This window comes from Varroa destructor, unplaced genomic scaffold (assembly GCF_002443255.2).
Source record: "Varroa destructor unplaced genomic scaffold, Vdes_3.0 BEIS01000007.1, whole genome shotgun sequence".
Taxonomy (NCBI): Eukaryota; Metazoa; Arthropoda; class Arachnida; order Mesostigmata; family Varroidae; genus Varroa; species Varroa destructor.
Genome location: NW_019211460.1, coordinates 17,957,314 through 17,979,338, shown reverse-complemented (window position 1 = coordinate 17,979,338; position 22,025 = coordinate 17,957,314). Strand labels below are relative to the sequence as shown.

General features: G+C 42.7%; 1 protein-coding gene across 2 annotated transcripts in view; it reads left to right on the top strand.

The window, feature by feature from the left end:
* LOC111253767 (semaphorin-1A-like) overlaps positions 1–22,025 on the top strand; it is a 173,998-nt gene that overhangs the window by 45,222 nt on the left and 106,751 nt on the right. The gene's annotated exons all lie outside the window — the stretch shown is intronic.

Below are 22,025 nucleotides of genomic sequence, written 5' to 3'. Positions count from 1 at the left end.
TTCCTGATACGAAAATCTACGCTAAGAGCTCTGACATTACTGCTCTTCAACGTTCACAATCCGAATCTCGCTGTATCCGAATAAAAAAAAAACCCACCCAGCCACCGCGCTGGCGTTTTGAGCATAGCGCTTTTCCCTGTCTAGTTATCGACCTCCACATGCTGTGATGGAAAATGAAATTTAAAAGATAATGTCTCTCGAACTTTGAATGCAGCCATCTTGTAGAAATCTCATAAGTCAGATATGCACCATTTTGTCTTCTAGCACGAAATATTTTATCTAAAATTTCATGTAAATGGAAGAAGCTTTGATGAATCCTCTAAAGATCGATAATACTAAGTTAAATAAGTAGCACTTAAAGGCTAGCGTACAAAAACATTGAAATAAGTAGGTTATAATATGAGGTGGTCCTGATGTCACAGTTCGTACGCAGTCGGGAGCCTCCTCAACAATACGTTTAGCTTACTGTACAGTTAAAGATCCCTATATTAACGTTAGCAAGAAAAAGTTGCTCCTCTTCTGTCAAGGTAGAACTCTGTATTTTGTACCTACACAATATGGATCGCAAAATTAAGGCCGTTTTTCCTTGAAAATAGAATACGACATCTCATGCCTTATCTAGTAAGTGTAGCATTCAGCTGTATTGTGACAACTAATATGGTAGTTCTAGTATCTTTACATGTATGTCCTACACTCTCGCGATCTTCCGAAGGATCGTAGTCTTTTCTAGGAACCAGCTCCGCTAAGCTACCCTCTGTGCAATCGAGCGCACTGCGTATGCAGGTACAGCTTCTACTACTAACATTGTTGCCTTTTTCATTCGCTATTGTTTAGTACTCTGATGCAGACTTTCGTCTGTCCTGTCCTGTCCTGTCCTGTTCTGCCCACTCTCTATCTTCGAGTGATTGATGTTGTTATTAAAGCGCAAATTGCTCGTGCTATGACGTTTAGGAACGCTCAGTGTCCAGGACATTTCAATGGTGTCAGGTGCGCCGTGCCGCCTCGGAACTCTTGATCGCGGGGGCGGAGAGACGTACAACGTAATGTCTGTCTGGCCGACTGGCGCGTTGTGGGTTCGCACGACCCAGTTGCGAGTCGAGAAAGTAATCGAACGGAGAAGGAGCGGCTCGATTCGAAGATGACAGGGTAAGGGTGGTCGCACAACACGTCACTGAACTACTAAAGGGCCGAACGGCGCCTACTGCGGCTATTCGTAGCGACAGCCGTTATCTCTGCCACTAAAACTAGCAACTATTAACGGATAGAGAAACAACTGATAACCTCGCTGAATAAACAGCTGAGCAAAGTCGCATGAGGCTATCGTATCGCTATGCTTGACGATTATGGCGGTGTGATGATAATGCCGATAACAATGGTCATGCCACATTTGAAGATACAGAAGTAGAAAAATTACAGACATATCAGAAGGAAAACAAGTCCAAGATTAGATCTAGGAATAACAACCGACAGCTGTGCAATTTACAAATCAGAATTCTGAAGTGTACGAAGGCTACATCTGAGAGAAATAAACGCTGCGGATAAACGTCTATTGAGAAATAGTGGTCATAGGCAATAAATAAGCCCATTGGATCCTGAATTACATGGGACTCGTGCCAACAGCGACGAAGTGCAACAGCTGGTTGTAGCGGACTTCATTATGGACCAGCTCTTTGGAAAGGGTGATTCTTGCGTTTTGGCCACCACACGTCGATATAGATTGTTGAGACCGAGTAGACAAACAAATCTGCACACAGGCACACAATAAAACAGCATATAGGCAAACGATTATCGTATGCGTACGCGTCGATACCGCTCACGAAGACCGCCGTCAGCCAATAAGCAATGGTTAGTTTGTTAATTGCGGATTGGCGGGAACGATAATGAAAGACGGAGAGCAGACACCATGTTGGAACTATGGAAGATAAGTGATGAATTCACTTTCCCGGCGCAATACATTCTAAATGTTCGCTCTGCATAATGTATACGATAGATAAACAGACAGGATGGCGCGCTGCGATGATGAAAACTGATGTTTTCCTCATCGTTTGTTCATTTGAGTGAAACAACATTTAGTGCTATACGCGTACTATCGGTACACAAAGATGTGAGTACAGCGTACGGTTTCGACTAGGTCTGGCTGAATTTCAACACAAATAGAATTTTTGGTACTTTTTTTTTTCGACGCGCTTCCTCCTTCTTGCAGAGGTGGTCTTATGTTATATTTACACTTCAATATCTGTCATCAGCATATCAATATTAATTGTTAATTTTGCGAATTTGGAAAATTACTACGGCAACAACTTCATCATTGTTGCTGTGAAGTGTGATAAAACAGTCACGGTCCCTTTCTTGCATTCATTGCTGACCTCGATCTCCTCGGTATTGCGCTCACTTCTAGCTGTGTCCAACGAAAGCTTGGAAAAGCGGGTAAACGCCGCGCTCACAATAGGGACTCGATAATAATACTGTCACCGTCAAGTATTCGAAAAGAACGTGCAGAAGGAACACGGTATTTATATTTTATTCACACCTTGTCGACTGCGGCAGCTAAAATAATACCCAAAAATACTTTATTTGAGAAAAAAACGAGCCAGCTCACAGGAGGACGAAGTGCAATAGGGACGCTAAATGATCTTTTCACCGATAGTTTCTACCGAAGACCACAGTTATAATAAAGCTGTTAGAGATAGAAAGGGGCTCACGTTATGGGTGGGCCGATCTCATCAACTTTGTTGAGTGCTGCGTGAACAACTTAAGGCGGAAACGCACCGTCATAGCATTATACTTAACTTCCACAAAAGGAAAGCTACTAAGCATTATCAAGCTGAGTGCGAAACTTACACCAAACCAAACTCAGATAGATGGTGCATTTATCTAAGTTACTTTTTCTGCTACCGTGGCACTACGTAACAGTGTTCGATAACGCATAGAATGAAGATCTGAATGTCATTTTCGTATAACAGCGGCCTTTGTTGCCCACAGACGGTATAATTGGTCTACATGCCTAACGTTAACGGCGAAAATCGGTTAAAGCTTAGACCATATGTATATAATCGTCTGACCACACGATTGCATATGCGAGTTGTTCGTTTCCATCCTTTTTCCTTGTTTTCTTGCCCATTTTCTAATTAATCGAATGACATTTTGCCTGTGTAACCCTGTATAAGGGAACAATTTCAGCATCTTAGATATGATCTAATTCTTGCTGCTATTGTAGTATCTCTACAATGCATACATATTCCATTATCATCACAAAAGAATGATACCGATGACGATAATTAAATTTTGACAGCTATAGCGGCTCTGACGCGTTGTTTGCGTTTTGAAGGGTGTGTGATTTTCATTTTTGTGTATGCGAGCGAGCTCGTTTATCTTCTCTCAGTGTTTACACATGCAAACTTCGCGGAATGCGGCTTCGACACTTGGCTCATCGCCATTGTTCCCTTCCCCTAAATGTCTCTCTAAGCATTACCGAACACCGAATGGAGCCAATGAAGTAATCAATCAGCTCGTCGCTACTGCACCGTTCGAACTCATCAAAGCGTGTTCCTACTGCTCGAAAATAGGCCTCCGGATTTATGGACTAATAGGCATGGACAGCAGCCAGACGAGTTGATGCGCCTCGAGGAATGAGGGTTTTATGTAAATTCGTTGTCAATGTTCCTATTGCAGGCCATAGTTTTATTATCAATATTGTTACTGTTATTAGTGCTTTTATCGTTATTGCTTTACAAATGACATTGCATAAGTTAATGTCAACTAGCCTCCCATAGTTGACGACAAACAGGAGTCTAGGTCAAAGGAACATTTCAGTAGCATCTCCGCGTCATGAAGGACGCCGCTTTACCTTGTGCCCATTCTCGGATTACAACTGGGACTATGGTGTGGGAAGCGACGTACTCAGCTAGACAAGTAGTCCTACGAAGAGCTACATCAAATGACGAAAAAAAGAAAAAAAAACAGGGAGAAATGATTACGTTACGCGATGATGTTGCTGATCACTGTCGGGCACCGGATGAGCGCACTTACCTTTGGCCCCGTCCAATACGGTAACCATCGTGCCTATCTCTTATAGCTATTAATAGCCACCTGTGTAATGGCCGAGGCGGTTTTTGTCGTTACTATAACAGCAGAAATGTAAATGTGATAACATATATAATAATGGATGCATTTTGTAATTGTCCATTCTACTGGCTGAGACAATATTAAACGCGCGCACGACCAAACACCGATGAAGGCTCACTAGCCAATTCATTGCAACGTAATGGGCACACATTGCCATGATCATAGAATAAGTGCCAGCTGGTTAATCAATGCAGAAATAAACATTTCTCACCCCTCAAAACGACCATATTGCCGTGAGACATGTCGGTGTATTCTGGTAATATGGCGATAAGAACAAGGACAGCCGACAGCTAAAATATTTCTATACGATACGTTGGTCAAACTTTTTCGCCAGTTGCGGTTCGTCCGGTTTAATAGGCCCGCGGGTATAAATCCCTATGGCAGTTACCATTGAAGTTGTTTGTGAACTACTTGCTAAGCCTAGTCGGGTACCCATCATAGGTATCTTCAGGTAGTTCATTAACGATTGGTGGCTGAGACATCTTCACAGGACAAGCGTCCCTTCGCGAAAGAAACAGTGGCGTGTCGCGACGCTATCGAAAATTCAAAAATAGATTTTCAGTTGACACGTACGTCCGTGCCTAAATTATACCTTTCCCATAAATATCGAGCTGTGGCTTCAGTCTGTCGAATTAGGAACATAATTCGTTTCCCTTTCCGACTGAATCTCCGTATGAAAAAGATCATCGCCCACTGACGATGACGAGGTTTGTCAGCAACGACTATCGAAGCGAGGGGGTTTCCTGGTCCCCAAACAATTCATAGCGTTGTCTCATCTAACCCTGGAATCGTCAATAGTTTTATTATTTATACGACGTTAACATCGTTACATTAACTGAATAAAAAAAAAACAACTTACCTAACAGTATAGAGCATTGATTTTCTTTTAATCCACTAAAACAATTCATTGTACTACTAGTAAGTGCACTGACTCCCATAAGATGCACCTGGGCGTACTGAAAGTCAACTGGATCGTGCTACATCTTTTCGTTTAACTGCCATCATTGTTATTTAATTTACGTCTGTTCTAGTTAAAGCAGAAAAAAAGTTGTAGGTCAACTGAAGTTAGCAACTGAAGAGAAACGGTGTATTCCAGTTAACTATCAAAATAGTACTCACGATAAAAAAGCGAAACTTAAACAGAGTAACGCACAACGGCCATGTGTTGTATGTACTTCGTTGTTGGAGTAACAGTAGCATGGCACCGCAGTGAGCTATCACAAATGATGTGGTGCTCAGCGGGTCGAGGTTAGGTGTGCATGTTGTCGACATGTGTTCTCAACAAGCTTCGGAGAGTTCCAGTTTCAAAGCAGCCTAGTATATCCTCATCATTCGAAATCACCTAGGGATAATATCGAAACCGCAATACATCTGATTATATTCAAGTTCAAGGGTATCAGTTCGACTTGGAACTTCTTCGCCTGACGTTTCTAATAACAGATTGCCGCTACGAATCGACCGGCGGCGTCGGACGTCACAGTCAGTCGTCATTTTCAGTTCTAAACGTGCGTTCATATTGAAAGTAGCGTTTACATTCTGTAGACATAAATCTGGAAATTGTTCTATTGTCTCGATGTACCTATCCGGCTAGTCACTGGTACGACCGATGCCGTTAGAATATGGGCAAGGCTGCGTGGCATGTAAATGTTAACCATTAATTAAGATGGGCACAATAAGAGTCACTGCTTGACGTTGGCAGTCCCGTCTGTACATACAAATATATACGTTTCATATATATACATATGTATATATATGAAACGTATGGGTAGAGGAACTGCAATCCATCATTCTAACCTGTGTAAGGAATATTGTACCTAGTGAAGTTACAATCGAAGTAAGATTAACGATGATGTACACGATTCTTAAGAGCCACAGGCTTGATTTTTTTGTAAGACAATCAGGTCAAAAGTAATCGTCGTAAAAACAGAAATAGACGCGCTCATATATTATAACCTGTAGATAGATCAAGGTATGTGCACAGTGGATATATAAGAGAGTTTGGAATAGTCTTATATCCATGGTCAGCTGAGAAGGATGTTGCATCATTGTACTTTTATTTCCAATTGAATTTTAGCTGATTTTACCATCTGACGACCACCTGGAAAAAACCATCATTGACGTAATTATTCTATATTTTTTGATGCAGCAAACGGCTGGACAGTTTTACGTCTAGCCCTATTGCATTGAATTGATTCCCAAATCAAGTTGGAGCGGGATTGCTGGCCGGCGACACGTTCGATTGATAGATTTAGACGAATTGACACATAAATCAGGCGTGAGCCGAAGCCCCCGAATTTTTTCGTTCTATTGACGTGGATTATGCATGCGAAACTGTGTTGCAAAAGTTGCCGGCAAAACATACGGCAGCTGCCGACGCAATAGCACGACGCCGTCAAGCACCCCCCCCCCCCCGCACAAACTAAGACTGACGCGTACCTGGGGAATGGGCCCAGTAAGCAGATAAGGCGGGGTGCTAAAGATAGAGAGAAAATCTAATATCGAACGGATTTTCGTAATACTGTTACAATGTGTTATAGCTGAAAACCATCACATTGAAAAATCATGAAGTGCTCGAAGTAGTTATGTAATTTGCTGCGGTAAGAGCCGCAAAGAGAGAACGGCTCTCGTTTGAACCCTGTGCGTTCTATCCTGGCCTGTTTGTTCACACATAAGATGTTGTTGAATGAACATGTACTCCAACAACGGGTAGCAGGGAACGGTATCAAAGTCGACAATATCGGGTACAACAGAAACAACACAAGATAAATTCACGTAAAAACTAGGTAAATGTCGTGTCTGATATTTAAATCCGGCGCACAATAATAGCAATGATCGGTGATGACGATGGAAACGAAATGCGAAAACAGGTATTTATATTATTACGTTATATTTTTTGTACTGTCCATTCAAAGGTTTTCTTTGGTTAATTTGAAATCACCATTATTAACAATATTTGTCACTCTGCAGTACGATGCGTCGTGCTTTTCGCCTGATCAGCTTGCCTTAGGGCCCTATCACCGCAGGGGCACCACCATCACTGCATGCCAGTGCTCTAACTTATGATGTTGTATCATTTAGAGCGACTGCCCTTTTCGTTATTATTAACTTGTGGCCTTAATGTTAACGTTTGTTCCACTGTACATACACACATACATGTAAAATACACAGTGTGTATCTGCCGTCAACCTCTCCTTCTTCTTGTGCACCCAGCATCGAGTCATCTTCAACAGATTTAACAAAACGGAACAATACAGCACACCGCTGAAGTGCTGGTGGTCCTACGCAGCTGATGCTTCAGCGGCGTCGTTTGCACTTTTTACGCCAGCGGATAAGTGACCCACTATTTTTTGGGCGGGCGATTAGAAGATTAGCGTCCAGCAGACGGATCCAGTGCTTTTGTGTGATGGTTGACATTGTTATTGATGCAGTTGGCGTTACTGTGCTTGATGTCTGTCACTGAAATCTGTGGTGCATCTCTCGGCTGCCCACGTTTCTACTGAGCGCAATTCGACTCGATCTCAATAGTTTGTCACACCGATTTTGCGTGCGAAACTTCGGAAAGCACCACCGTCTTGTCGCTGCAGCTTGGTGCTTTTCTTCAACGTGGCCATTACCACCGGCATTCGTCATTATCATCGGAATCAATGGTCGGCGTGTGCCGACTATTTTGCCATCTCTTCACGGTCAGGTCTCAGGCTCAGCAATACAATTCGACCAAGGAATGTAAGAGGCTGGAGCAAATCTTTGACACATGTACCATTCAATCGCGGCCCATATACCGTATGCCGATACGTGTAGCAATTATCTATTTGTGATCGAATGGGTCAGGTTAGATTAATCGACGGCAATATATAAAAGCTTATCGTGACCTAAAAAGAGCCGGTTGCAATCAGTTGCGATTGAAGCGCCTTAAAAAGGCCAGACGCATACAGATCGTTACGCCGGGATCATTGTAGCACCACAGTTAGCTAGTGATCAACGATGATGACGAAAGACGCTGATAATAATGAAATGTAACGATGCCGGTGATGATGCTTATGGTGAAGAACATGCTCTTCGTCTTACGTTTCACTCTTATTCTATTATGTATAGTATTAGCTATTATATTGTAGTTGATGAATGCAGAACACTTAGCATTTGACGAAAACACCCATACTTTTGACGAGTATGATTCAATTAATGTACTCACTATATAATCACAGTATCGTGCAACCAATTGAGTTGACTATCCTGCATGACGGTCTCATGTGAACGCCCATATATGAACCCAGCTATGGACTATAGCAGAAAGTAACACGATAACGTATCGACTAGACTGAATGCCAAACGCAGAGATCATTACATGCCACTATGAAGGGAACCGCGGAATCGCTAAATTCCGTAGTTACTTATTAGCTCAATAGCTAAACTGCCATTCGTTGTAATTTTGACCACCGAGCGCGCAGGTCATGATTGTGGGGGTCATGTGGTGATGATGTTTGCGCAGGCCGACTGTACGCACTAACGTAGCATAACCTCGATCGCCAAAACAGGACCTTTAATATTCTCTCTCTTTCTCTGACGTGTACTGCCCTCTCGTAGCGCTTTACGTGCCGCACTTGTGTACTCTGAGCTTGCTTGGTAGCCCGCTACTTCCAGCTGGCCTGCGAGTGCCCGGAGATAATGAACACAATATATCATCATAATACCGTTAGATTTTTCTGGAAACTACCACAGCTTCCGCAAAGACGACGAGCAAATGAAACAGAGCGAAAAACGGAAAAATTGAGGAGAAACGAGTGTGATCGTTTACCAGGGGATCTGGTACCCTGCGGAACCCCTCAACCCGATCAAGATAGTCTTACTTTCGAGTCGACCGACTCCGGTGACCGGGCATGTCTCTGCATACACTCATCATACGTAACAATCTCGAAGTTGTAACGCTGCTTAAAGCGTACTACTTGCGTTCAACGAAGCTTGTTCCTTCATGGTAGAGAGCGACGGCAGTGTTGTTGGTAATAGTTGGTAATGGCGACGGCACACGCGTACGAATGAATCATCATCTGAATTATTATTCTTCTTCTTGTACTGATCTCGTTATACTTCGTTGACTTCGTATCACGCAAGATATATTGGTCTGTGTGTCGCTTTGAGTATACTTATTTGCAGGCGATGCATATTGCCTCCGTGATGGCTTCGGGGATAGCATATTCGCCCCCTAACGACAGGGACACGCTGTAGTGTAGATTCGAACCCGGACATAGACAGACTTCGTTTCATGTTGGGAGCCAGCCGTGCGATAGAATGCTTAACGGCGATGCTGGACGTAAAACTTGAAACATAGTGGTCACGCATGTTGGTGACAAATATGTGTATGTTTGTAGGTATGATCGATTGGCCTGTTGTAATTTTTTTGTCAACGTGTGTGTGTGTGTTCGACCGTAGCACTGCACAGAGCGAACCTTTCGATTGAGCCATTGATGGCTGAGTTGACTAAAGCGCCTGTTAATAATAGGAGAGACGAGATAAATCTGTGATGAAACATCTCATTGGAATGACCATATTGGTTCAGATGAAGTCAGAGTTGGATAGGGCCTCAAGTAAACTAAGCACGTATTGCTATGCGTGTATTTGTTATATCTAGAGAACAAGCATCGTTATGTTGCGTGTTACACATACGAAAATATTAATAATAACAATGGTAACCGCAGCAGTTTTCGTTCGTACCCTTCTATTCGGCGTATCTTTAGCCGCTAAACGTAAAATTGATATGGACAAACTTAAAACGGCCCTGTTAGCCTTAATGCCATATAAGATTCTACGCAAAATGTCTCATTCATCATTTAACCTTCGCGATGACTTGAATATTATCAAAGCAGCAGCTGTATAAATAAATCAAAAGTTGATATTTCTAAAATTCGAGCCTTCATACAGTTCTTACGTAGTGTTCTTGTCACTGTATAGTTCTTCAAAGAAAATAATTTGACCCGTTGAATGTCGTCGCAGTCTACAGTGGTTAATTATTTGCTATCGACTTCAGTGTGTACCAGGATACATTATATGTAGCGGTATAAGGCGACAGTGAGGCGATATACTTCTCCCTACCCACACAATTTCGCCTTCGAGACGCCACTGTGCATAAAACACTATTCGTCCCGTAGAAAGCTGAACGGCAATAGTAGATTTGACAGAAGGCGACGAACCCAGCAATAATAAAAAAACGAACTAATCTCATGTTAGGCCTGATTAGCTTATCGTGACATTGTTGTATAACAACAATAGCTAGCTGATGATCGCATTGACGGTGACGGTATCAATTCTATCAGTCGATCTATCCGGCCAGCCAGAAAGTAGTCCACAGTGACGGATGAATTACTAACAAGCACCATCAGGGTGGTGACAAACACCCAGCAGCGACTGTGAAGTCCATCTGGGCTCTACATGGGTAGAAAACAAGGAACGAGGTCGTTGTAAGCGTTTGATGACGCTTGCGGAAAGAGATCTGAGTCCTATCGTAGAGGCTTTGTCGTCCCGTGGCACTAGTGTCAACTTTCCTAATGAGAGATCGTTACTATCGGTAATAACAGTTTAGCCACTATGTCTGTTAAAGCTCGATGGATTCCTTTCCAAAGTCATTTGTTCACGATGGGTATCAACTATTCAAGAGATTGAGAATCGTTCAATGTTTCTTGCATACTACTTATATCGACTATATTGCCACAACAAATTTCCTCTGTCTATCGGAACATCCCTTCAGAATTAACCAATTGTACAAGCAATTTTTAAGTAATTATAAACTACGGACAATCGTAAAATGGGTTGCCAGGAAGCCTGAGGGCGTTTTCAGTGTCAAGTGTTTTTTTGCTAGTCATTAGGGATTACATGTATACCTGTCCCATTCATTCGTACCACCGTGCCATAGAACATCGAGTACCTTATTAACAGTGATCTTCACGAAACTAACGCCATAATCGTTGTCAGTTTAGATATGTCGATCATAAACCAGCGTTCAGTAACTAAAGCCAAGGACGTTTACCTTCTGCAGTGCGTTGAAATTAGCCACGGCTAGCTACTGGTCTTTCAAATCTTAGGCTCAAACTTAGACGATCGTTAAGCGAGTGATTCTCCTTTTTACGTTCAATATGTTGCTATTTCCGTAGTTTAAGCCGTTATATCTGGATGTTGAATGAGAGCTGGCTTTCGAATCGTCGTTGGATGGATATTTGGACCCCATAAGAACCCTTGCTTTGGTTAAATCTTGTTCATCGCTGTAGCGGCGACCGTCTTTGCGTTGGAGGCGACGTCCAGATTCTATTTGCTGATGGGTGAATCTTAGAAAGAGGCCAATTAGAATAGCGAAGCCAGCAGCTGACCGCCGCATACAAAAAAAATCACGAAAACAAAGAATCGACCTTATTTAGGTAGGCGGTAGACTGGACACCCGGCAACGAGTGAACCTGATTTTGAATGACATGAGATCAATTAGACAAGACCTGTGTTGCACATATGCCCCACGCACACTATCTTCGCCTTTCGCTTCGGTTGTTGTAGCAGTGGTAATAGATGCCACGATTAATGGGATGGAGCTCGTTGTTTCGTGAGTTCCCTTCTATTAAGCGACAGTAGAGACAACTTTACAGGGGCTCCTTTGCCTACTAATGTTAGGGATTCGCGATGATCTAGGTTCGATTCCCGGCATAAACAGCTCGTTCCGTGGTGAAACGCATAACGACCCGAAATAGACAGCCTGGCCTGGAAAAATGGACCCCTGGCCTGGGGTTTTGTGGACCGACGCGTAGGTACTGCCTACGCCATCAATACTGATGTCGGCGCAACATTTTGTTAAAAATTAGAATTAGTTGATGAATGAACCCTGTTCTTGCTGCTGCCGAACGTATGACACGTACGTAGTTTGGTGTGCCTTTTAGATCTGATCTTTGCATGATGGCTATAGCTGTTTATACTTTAATACGACAGAGTGTAAATATATCGTACTGGTCGTCCGGAAGCGGTCGGGCGACGGAAAGCTTCCAGCGTCCACCTCGAATTGAAATTGAGTTTCCGCTCGTTGATAACTCGTATTAGATAACTGTTATTGTAAGTACTTCTGAGTACGACCTGAGCTGGTCTTCTCTTCAATGTTACGAACGAACCGACCAAGTTATCAAGCAACCGGAATCGGCTTTGTCGCTATTGATCGTACTTCATAGCGCTGGACGTGCATTAAGGTCTAACAACTGTGTTTCTCGTTGATTGACAACATCAAATCACCACAAAAGCTATGGTGTCATTATAGAATACCGCAATGATACACCTGTTCATAGATAACAATAAACGTATTCGAAAACTGAATGGTGTGAAGCACAATGAAGACGTACTTCATATGTGCGTGTTTGTCCACGTATATATTGTATACATACCATAAGGTTACTATAGAACCAAGGCATTTCTGGTCACTTCTGGACGACTGGAAACGCCCGAAGAACAAGCGGCTTTTGTGCAATCAATGCAAAACGACGTCTATATTCATAGATATCAGCTGTCTCATTGTATCCATCTTAAGCCGACCTTCTTGACATGTCTATTGAAAAGAGTCAATAACACAGAAAAAAAGAAATTGTCCATATACCACATGTGTATTTGGCACTCTTATCTGCCACAGCACGTAAAAGCAGGAAAATCGTCACTGACTTGACGAATCGCACAGAAGTATCTATCTGATGCAACTGTTAGCAAGGTTCGCTATACAGACTTCGCGCCTGTATTCGACATATTTCAGTGATCGATAACTGCGTTAGCGTAGACGAACTAACGGGAGAAAACAAATGGGCCGTTGTTATCGCTGCTGCCGTTGCGGCAGTTCCTTGTTTTCGTCGTCGTCTACCCAGCCAGCGCACGTCTGCGCTTGAGTCCGTCAACCTCTAGACGACGGTACACCGATGATCGCTTTTAGCAGTACTCGTTACTGAACAGTGAAAGTGTACATAGCTGGTGGCGTAACACTGAAAACGGATAGGCGGCTCGTGACTCTGGGCTTCAGCGTCGAAGATGGCTCAGTGTCGCTGCGTCTGCACGCATCGACATCTTCCTTGGTTACGCGTTTGGGCTCAGCTATCCAGTTAACGACATACTAACGAATAAAGAGTAAAGCGGATCAAAATGTGGCATTATACAAAGAAAAACGTAGTGTGCGGCGGCGGCGGCTGATGGTGAGCAGTCAGGGATGGTGCATAGTTGGACTGGGGAAGATCAGCTTTAAGGGAAATCGCCAAAAAAGGTAATGAGCCGTGCTTCATGAAGAGGCAGAGGTGCAGTTTGCCCCACTGCGGCATTAGCAGGGTGAAGCTCGTGCGCCATTGGGCACATTCATTTCGGTTAATAGCACTAGTAGCCGTGATGGTAGTTGCAGAAACAGCGCTGCTGGTCTGATTCAGTCAGTAACAACATTTTCTTTGGCGGCTGTACCGCGTGCAACTCTTTGTTGACCGTCGGTCCTCGGCTGCGGCCGACTTTCGAAGTGGCTGCTACTGACTGCAGCGACGAGGAGCCGCTTGTGTATTCGTGAGGGAGAATATATGTAGCAATAGACAAAATCCCTTGTTGACAACAGAGAACTTCAATGAAAGTAGGATAGATGGCTAAGCGGCCAACGACTAGCTGATAAGCCAATGCTTCAGTGGTCTGGTCAAAGAAGCATGTACAACTCATGCTCTATTTTTCAGTTTTCGTCCAAACGGCCAAATGCAGAAGCCGGCAACATGAGCAGCGAAGATCAGCAGAAAAACATTGTTGTACAGTGGCGCAGTAGAGTCGACATGGACGTCGCACTGTCGCTACCATTTTCTTTATCGCTCGTTCTTTCGTCGCTCTTGAAACTCTGCAGTTTTTTCTCCAATTCAATTTGACGCTCAGCTGTAAAAAAAGAAACGGTTGTGTCAACGGTCACCGAAGAACAGCAGTTGTTACGCAACGTTTGGTCTCACCTTGACCGTCGCCTCACTATCAGCAGTATCGATTTGCGATAATGCAGCCGTAGGAATATCACCGAGCGAAACCGTTGTCAAATAGCGTTGGATGGATGGCTGCGCCATTTTGTTCGAAACCCGCGTGTAGAACGTGACTCAGCTGAGGGTCTAGCAACAATGGAAGCCGCAACAGAGGCTCATATGCAACAGATTACTAACGATTCATAATGCCACTGTTTGTAAGTTGTACATGGCGTATATAAAACAAAGGAAAAAAAAGTCGATTGATTTGTTTGAGAGCTCGGGCTGAACTGTGCTCGGCACGCTGATTTGCTAGCCGTGATGCCAGCGCTATCCTAGCCCACCTACTAATAATTATGCGATGGCTATCCAGGTCGATGTAGAAATTACCATAATTATATGTACGACCGCATAGCTATATATTGACAGTCGAGCTGAAAGAAGCTGCACTGGCTTCAACTGTGAGGATTGTGGCCTATAACGCCCAAGTCGTGCAATTATTAAGGACACTGAAAAGGCAGAATTTTAGAGGCAATGGCAAACAGCAATTGCGGTTTACAGCAAACGAACACTTCGTTTTTCTACGATGTCGATATACTAGAACAATTGGTCCCGAATACTGGTCCTCCGAATTTTGAATGAATAAATAGTCCTCTGTAAAACCTACAAAGATTACCACCTGTACAATTGGATTTATGAATGGTTAGGAACAGGGCCTCTATGTGTTGGAAATAAGGACAAACTGGATCGTCTTAACGAGTACGTTTTCGTCTTTTGCACTTGTAATATTGGTAAACTATAATTAATGTTCAACTTGGTTAGTTAAGAATGATATTTTCCTTAATTATATCAGGCTAATAGTGAACCACTCGCATATTTCATTCAAACTAAATTCCCGAACAAAAAAACAATACGTCATTCTATAAACAAAATTAGATAAACACGCAGTGCGATGTTTGTCCTATTTCCTTCCTCGCTCGTACTGGATGTTTCGGACAGAGGCTAACTTCGTCCCTGACACTTTGATAATGTTCGAGTCGATTTCCTCTCTAGACGCTTAGCACAGTAACTCTATGCAATATCTCTGAATATGGGCTTTGATGCTCATGTCGATACTGGACAGCTTAGTACAGGTAGCTGCCCATTTATCCGAGCAGGTATATGTGTGCAGTTGACTATAGACAAAACAAAAAGGTAGCGAAATTTTACAAGGCTTTCAATGAGAAACGATGCTACATTTTCGAATCGGAACCCTTAAGCTGTCTATACGAAGATTTACATTTTGATTTAAGTAGGATCTTCACGCTTTCAAAGATAGCAAACAAAGTGTAGATGGACTATATTAATAAAAAAAGCTTTGTAGACGAGGCACCCTATATAGAGTTATGGGGTTGCAGCATAGTATTGATAATCTTAGCGAGATTATGAGATTTGCAATAAAGGTTAGTTAAGTGTTTACTGTACACAGGACAAGCAGGCGATAATTGGTAGGCTTCGTATTTAAGCTTATGTTTATATTCAAGATTTCTTATAGTACCTAATCATTCCAGAAGGAAATGATTGTAGAATAAGAAGATTGCCAATATACTTTCACTGGCGTTGTTTACTCCCGTAGACAATGGACGGTAATACAGCCGAGTAATACCTATCCGCACATGTGTAACAAAACAACACCAATATTGTTAAACGCGTAGCATTCAATGAAAATGAATTAAATCTCATTCATATACGAGCACATCGAAGCAGGGCATCGAGGATCGAATCGTACTAAAGTACTAAGAATACTAAAGTAGAAAAAAGAATTTTGTTCTTAAGGGGTCCGCAAGTGTGGCCTTTCATACCTACTATTTATTTTATGTTTCGCCTTATCGGTATTTCCTTAATTGTGCACAGGTAGCAATCATTAATTAGCGCATGCAATGGCACTGCTTCCAGTTGTGAGGCGTTTGCTATATCGTCAGATGTCAGCTCAGGGGGTGTACAAAGGCGCTTTGAACTTATGCTTAACTACTTGGAACTGTTATGAAACGGTTATCTTCTTGCCTACTTGCATTTCAGTGGACCTTTTAGGCAAGGCATAGATTGTCGGTATCTCTTATTGCAGATCTATCTACTTACATAGGGAATCGCCCGGTTGAGATGGGAGTGCTAGTGTCATCTCCGATTTGGCACCCATTCAGTTACTGAACTTTCTTTATGAGACTATAGCAGCGGTTCTCCTTCAAACAAATCATCAGGGACCATTCACTCAATGTCAAAAGCCTGTGCAAGCCTGGGAACAGCTATACCTACGTAGCTGACAAGCTAACGGTACCAGGACCGAATCCTATTACGGATGCGAACGCGTACAACCGCTCGTCGTCCTTCGAATTTTTCACCACAACCCGCTCTGAATCTCCGCATCATTATAACTGGGTTACTGTCGCACTCAAACGTATACGCACTATCCACATAGTCGATTGTGTTATTGCCGTTGCCTTGCGACGTTACTATTATAAATAACTATAATACAATACAGATTGTTGTTATACTGTTGCATTGTTTTATTAATCCTCCTATAAGATCGATAGTAACTAGGACCATGCTAGGGTTAGCAATCAGCGATCTTCCAGCTGTGTGAAGGGGTGAGATACAGTTCAAAGCAGGCCGGCCTGGACATGCATTGAAACTTCCAGCCACAATAACGAGATTTCCATGTCAGAATTAGACCATAGGTCACTGACACTGTCTAAGAGAGTCAATGTGCACTCGTTATCACTTGACCATAGATACAACTTAGCACAAGCCGTATCCTTCGGCTACACAGCACAATGACGTGGCCTTTCACTAGGCGTAAAGTAAGGCCGCTCCCGGTTTGAGCTACACCGTTATCATAGAGCCCCCACAGTCGCATACGTCTCGCTGCATACTTCTCGTCAAGGAGCTTGCTCGAACTTTGGACGTACTGTTGCTGGGCGGAGTACGCATTATTTTTATATATATATTTTCGAGTAAAAGGTAAAATTTGGTTATCAGTAATGCATCTGCATTTTCTATTAATGCTCTGTATTGGAAAATACACTGTAGTTGCAATATACGCCGATGGGTTAACACACGGTAAGTACACCTTAATTATTCTAAACTTTTTGATGAAACAACTTTAACCGAGTATAGAGGCATCAAGTAGCGAATTTTCTTGCTAAAAATGAAGCCCAAAGCAAAGCAAATGCTCGCTCAAGCCCACACCCTCAACGCATCATCGTGCTTTCAGGATGCACAAATCCTTTAAGCGGATATGTTAAATGTGCTACAGATATGAGCCTGTGAAGTAGCATCGTGGTTTCTTGGTCGAACGTTGCATTACATAATGTCAGGTGATCTCTTCTAGCCGCTAACAGAACGATCGGGTTAGGTCCCATCGAACAACACTTTTCTCAGTGTAATTTCTTTGCCCTCGTCTTTCGTGAATACAAATTAATTTTATAACGTACAAATGGCCCAAAATACAACTTGAGTCAGTATGGCTGTTGCCTACTTCGCGTTAGAAACCGATAGCACCGAAGCTTCTGCCGTCTGAACATTTCTACTAAAGAATAAGTGGATTACATAGAACGTGTGCAATCACAGAAAGCTGTGTGATCGTAGATATATTATTCAGTAGTCGTAGTAAGTGACTGAAGAACAAACTCACGATGTAATACCCGTAAAAATTTACTTAGTGCATAAGATTCTACTCATGTCGTTACAAAGCGCTTAAAAAAGTATACTTAAACAATCCCCTTCTCTAAAATTTCTATTTCTGCTAGATTCGCTAAAGTGACTATATTAACCATATAAAAAGTTCATCTAAATATAGAAAAAATAGAATTCAGGTTTGCCGCTAAATTCATTGGCCCATTTGACCGCACATACAGTTTAGCACAAGCCGTATCCTCCGGCCACACAGTACAATGACGTTGCTTACCATCAGGCGTAAAGTAAGGCTTTCCTAAGTTACATATTGCTACTTAAGTTATATATATCCTAAGTTAGCATATTGACTGGACGCGGGGTTCCGGTCCTCATGGTAACTTACTGGGTAACGTAGTTGCCTACTGGTCTCAGAGACACGTTATGGTCCAGGTTCGAATCCATACGGCATAAATGGAGAGACAGTTTGTTTCGTGCTGAAAGCCGGCCAGCCGTCCGACGGAATATTTAACGGCGATACCGAACGTAAAACTCGAAACATAGAGGCTTCCGACACGAGCCTGTCATTCTCAAGGAGCTCGCGCAGAACAATCTTTCCCAAAATTTCGACACATACTTCTCATCATGTAGCGTGCTCGAGATGGGCTGCGTGCTTTGGAAGGTCTGTTGCTGGGCGGAATACGGGTTGTTTTTATTTGTGCGTACAACGTAACTAATTAAGTCTCCTATTAATGGTCGGTATTGGCAACAGCAACATAAATCATTAACGTAATCGCGACATTCTCACGCCAATATACGTTCTAGATCAGGCATCACAGATTGTGATAATCTTTTAGCTTCCTGAATCGAATAGATAAGTAACAAATAAAATTGAATTGTAGCATGTTTTGTTAAATCGACGTACTCGCCGTAGGAATATCGACCGTTAGATCGATTTAGGGATATTTTCCCTGCAGCATATTTCCTAGAACGAGCTAATGACGATAGTGGTAAGCGTAAGTCAGCTTTCCTTTGCTGATGGTAAAGACTACCAACTAGAGCCCCGGCGATCAACTGTAGGAGGACATAGATTTCCTAATGAGAGTAGTATGTGTGCCCTGAAGGACACTTGTAAATAGGTCTATTGGCATTCAACATTGTGATCACGAGCAAACGGTACACGCTTTTTTCATCTGTTAGTAACATGTTATCAATTTAACCTCGCAGCGCAGTGGCCCTTCATGCGAATTGGGCATTTGGGATACATCACAGAACTCGTACCAACAGGCTTCTCTGACACTTCTCTTTACAGTTGAGAATGTTTGCTACGTGTAAATTAAAATCTGGCATTGGTCTTAGTCTACCCATGCTGGACTGTTCCTACCAAGGCAGCGCCTAGGCTCAGCAGCGAACGGTCAGACAATCTCACCACTATGTCATAATTCACTTCAAATGTATCAACTAAAGATGCTTTCATAGAATCCGATACAAACCATAGTCAACTAGCGGTAACAGGGTCTGATACGTACATCCTACGTAACGTCTCTAGACGCTAGAGGATAGTACAGCTCAAAGTGTCAAAAATGTGAAACCTACTGAAACGTTGGTTGATTTATAGTTGATAACAAACAATCGGTTTCCTAATTCGTTTAATGAAAATGTCACTTCCTCTTTAAGCTCGACAGTATTATGGACAATCAAAATTTGCATGTAATCAATAGTAAACGTGCAACGTCAGACAACGCTTATACAAGATGCCTTAGCCCCTAGAAAGTTTACAATAAGGCTATGCTGAGTTCGTGTTCGTCCGTCTTCGATTAAATAGGCTTATGTCAAATTACCTGGAGTTCACGATGGTTCCATGTGTTCAATAACGTTTGCTCGTAGTTTTCAAAACTGCACGCATCTAAAGTAAAAAAATATATACATAATTGGGATTCTCATTGCCGGCATCCTCTGCGCAAGACAGTGCGACGAGGAACGAGGCCCACGGAATTAAGACGACATCTTTTTGCCACTGATGTACGCATGCTCATCTAGACATACACAAAGGCATAGGTGCACGCATATAGAGAGTCTTTTCCGCTGCCCGTCCTGAGTTCTGCTCTCGAGCCGACTGCAGCTTCACTATTACCGATTGATATATTGACGCGATTTCACGCCCGAATACACTCTCATCTAATATAATATTCGGTTAAGGCCTCCTTTACCACCCAGTTTCCATCCGTCGCTTGCTCACACACACTGCTTCTCGGTATTTTCGAATCTCCTGGACTCGTCTGCTGTGCAGACCAGTCCAGAAAAAATGCTAGAACCTAGCTGGTGTCGTCTGGCCAGAACCAGTGTCCGTCGGAAAAAGCCTTCAAGCGGATGTCATAAAGCGCGAGCACTCCTGCTTGCACGGTCAGCCAATATAATGTCGGCCCAGTCCGCTACCACGGGAAAATGGCGGTAACCGGGTGGTAAGCCAGCTAGAGAGCGCCAGCAGGTTCGTAATCACGCAGGTCGACGACTTATTAAATTCTTACGTGAGCCTTGCCGGCCCTATACAGCCGCTGATACCATCTTGGTTTCATGGGTTTCAACGAAAGCGGCCCCTCGTCGCACAAGAGGATTCCGGTGGATCAATGGGGCCCTCACTAGGAGAACTTCATCTAAAATCGAAAACTTTATCTGAAATTGTTCACATAATGGTGACATCGATAATGGCCATGATCGCCAGCTAGTTGATTTGGGGCAAAAATTCGAGTCATTATCAAAGCGATTTAATCGGGCAGAAGGTTGGAATCGGAGGAGAAGTACATACATGTGTGTGTTGTAACTATAATGATGGCCAGATTTGTAGTTCGATTTTTAACCAAAGCCATAACGAGCGACTACTTGTCAAATTAGAACGAGTAGGGCAATGGTCAGAGAAAGTTCTTTTTTACACTGATAGAAGATGAAGCAATTGGCTCCTTGAATTACAGCGTTTACTGAAGCTATACTGACTCCCGAATATAATTCGAGACTTCTGTTAAGCAGGCAGCCGGGCAGTTTCGGCTTTTCTTAGAACACATATGATCATAACCCATAAAAAAAGGAAATAAGCTAGATACCGGATAACGACATCTTGAATGTTAAACAATTGAATTATCGTCCGCAGGACCCGTCAAATAGTTATTTAGGCGATCAAAATCTCGCTCACCATACTAATAAATTCTTCTCATCAATACAATATGATCACTATCATAGCAATAATAATTTACTCCAAGAGGGGGTATATGGGAGTATGACCTGTGTACCTCTCATGCGAGGTGCCATTACGTCGAAGTAGTTAGAGTTCGCTATAGGCATTACTTGGTTAGCAGATCATCTGATCTAATCAACGACGGGTCAAGTACAAGTCGGTGCGCAGGGGTCATGTGGCGTTGTGCGTAGCGTGAACTATTCGTTACACATTGGCAACTTTAACAGGAAAACAAACCGAGCACCAGTTTTCTTCGATGTTTTGTTTAACCCTGAACCCCCATTTATAGAGCTGCCTGTGAATTTTTATAACTACAATAGGCATCCCTACCTGTAGTCGTCAAATGGAAAACTATTGTTCAATTTCATCCAGTAACAACAAGTGCCCAACACGGTCTAAACAAGCCCCAGACGAAGACATTGCTGTAAGCAGGCAACAGCGGGCCCTCATTGCCTACATAGTACGTGATCTAAGCGTCCTACAGGGAGAAGTTAATAGACACCTAGATACGCGAGAAAGGCTTCAACGTGATATTTCGAATCTAGCGCTTGAATTGTACGTAGAACAAAAAAAAAAACTATAGGAAATTATTAATTCAGTATAGACGATCTTCGGCAATTGTCTATCATTAGGATCCGTTATGACATCATTAAAAAAATTTCATTGACATTTACTTTAAGCACAAGCTTATGGTATCTATGATGGGCTGATATTCATGTTTGCATGGACATTTTCACGCATAGTGTGTCTAAGCTGCAAACTTAACAGCTATTTCCAGCACCTATCCCGAAGGCTTCTTATGTACATGCGACGTAGCAATTTTATAAAAACACGAAAAAACACTCATCAAGGGAATGGAAATTAAACATTACACTGCGATCCCCTTTTGGAGTCGTCCTCTACAGAAACGTGCTACGACAGACGCGTAAGCAAACGCATCTTTTGCCGCCAAACGGATTACTATTGTTATTAATACGGCTCTTATCGATAGCATCATTGTCACCAGGCGATTGACCAAGTCATCGTTGCATTTTTCTGTAAACGGGTCTACTAACATC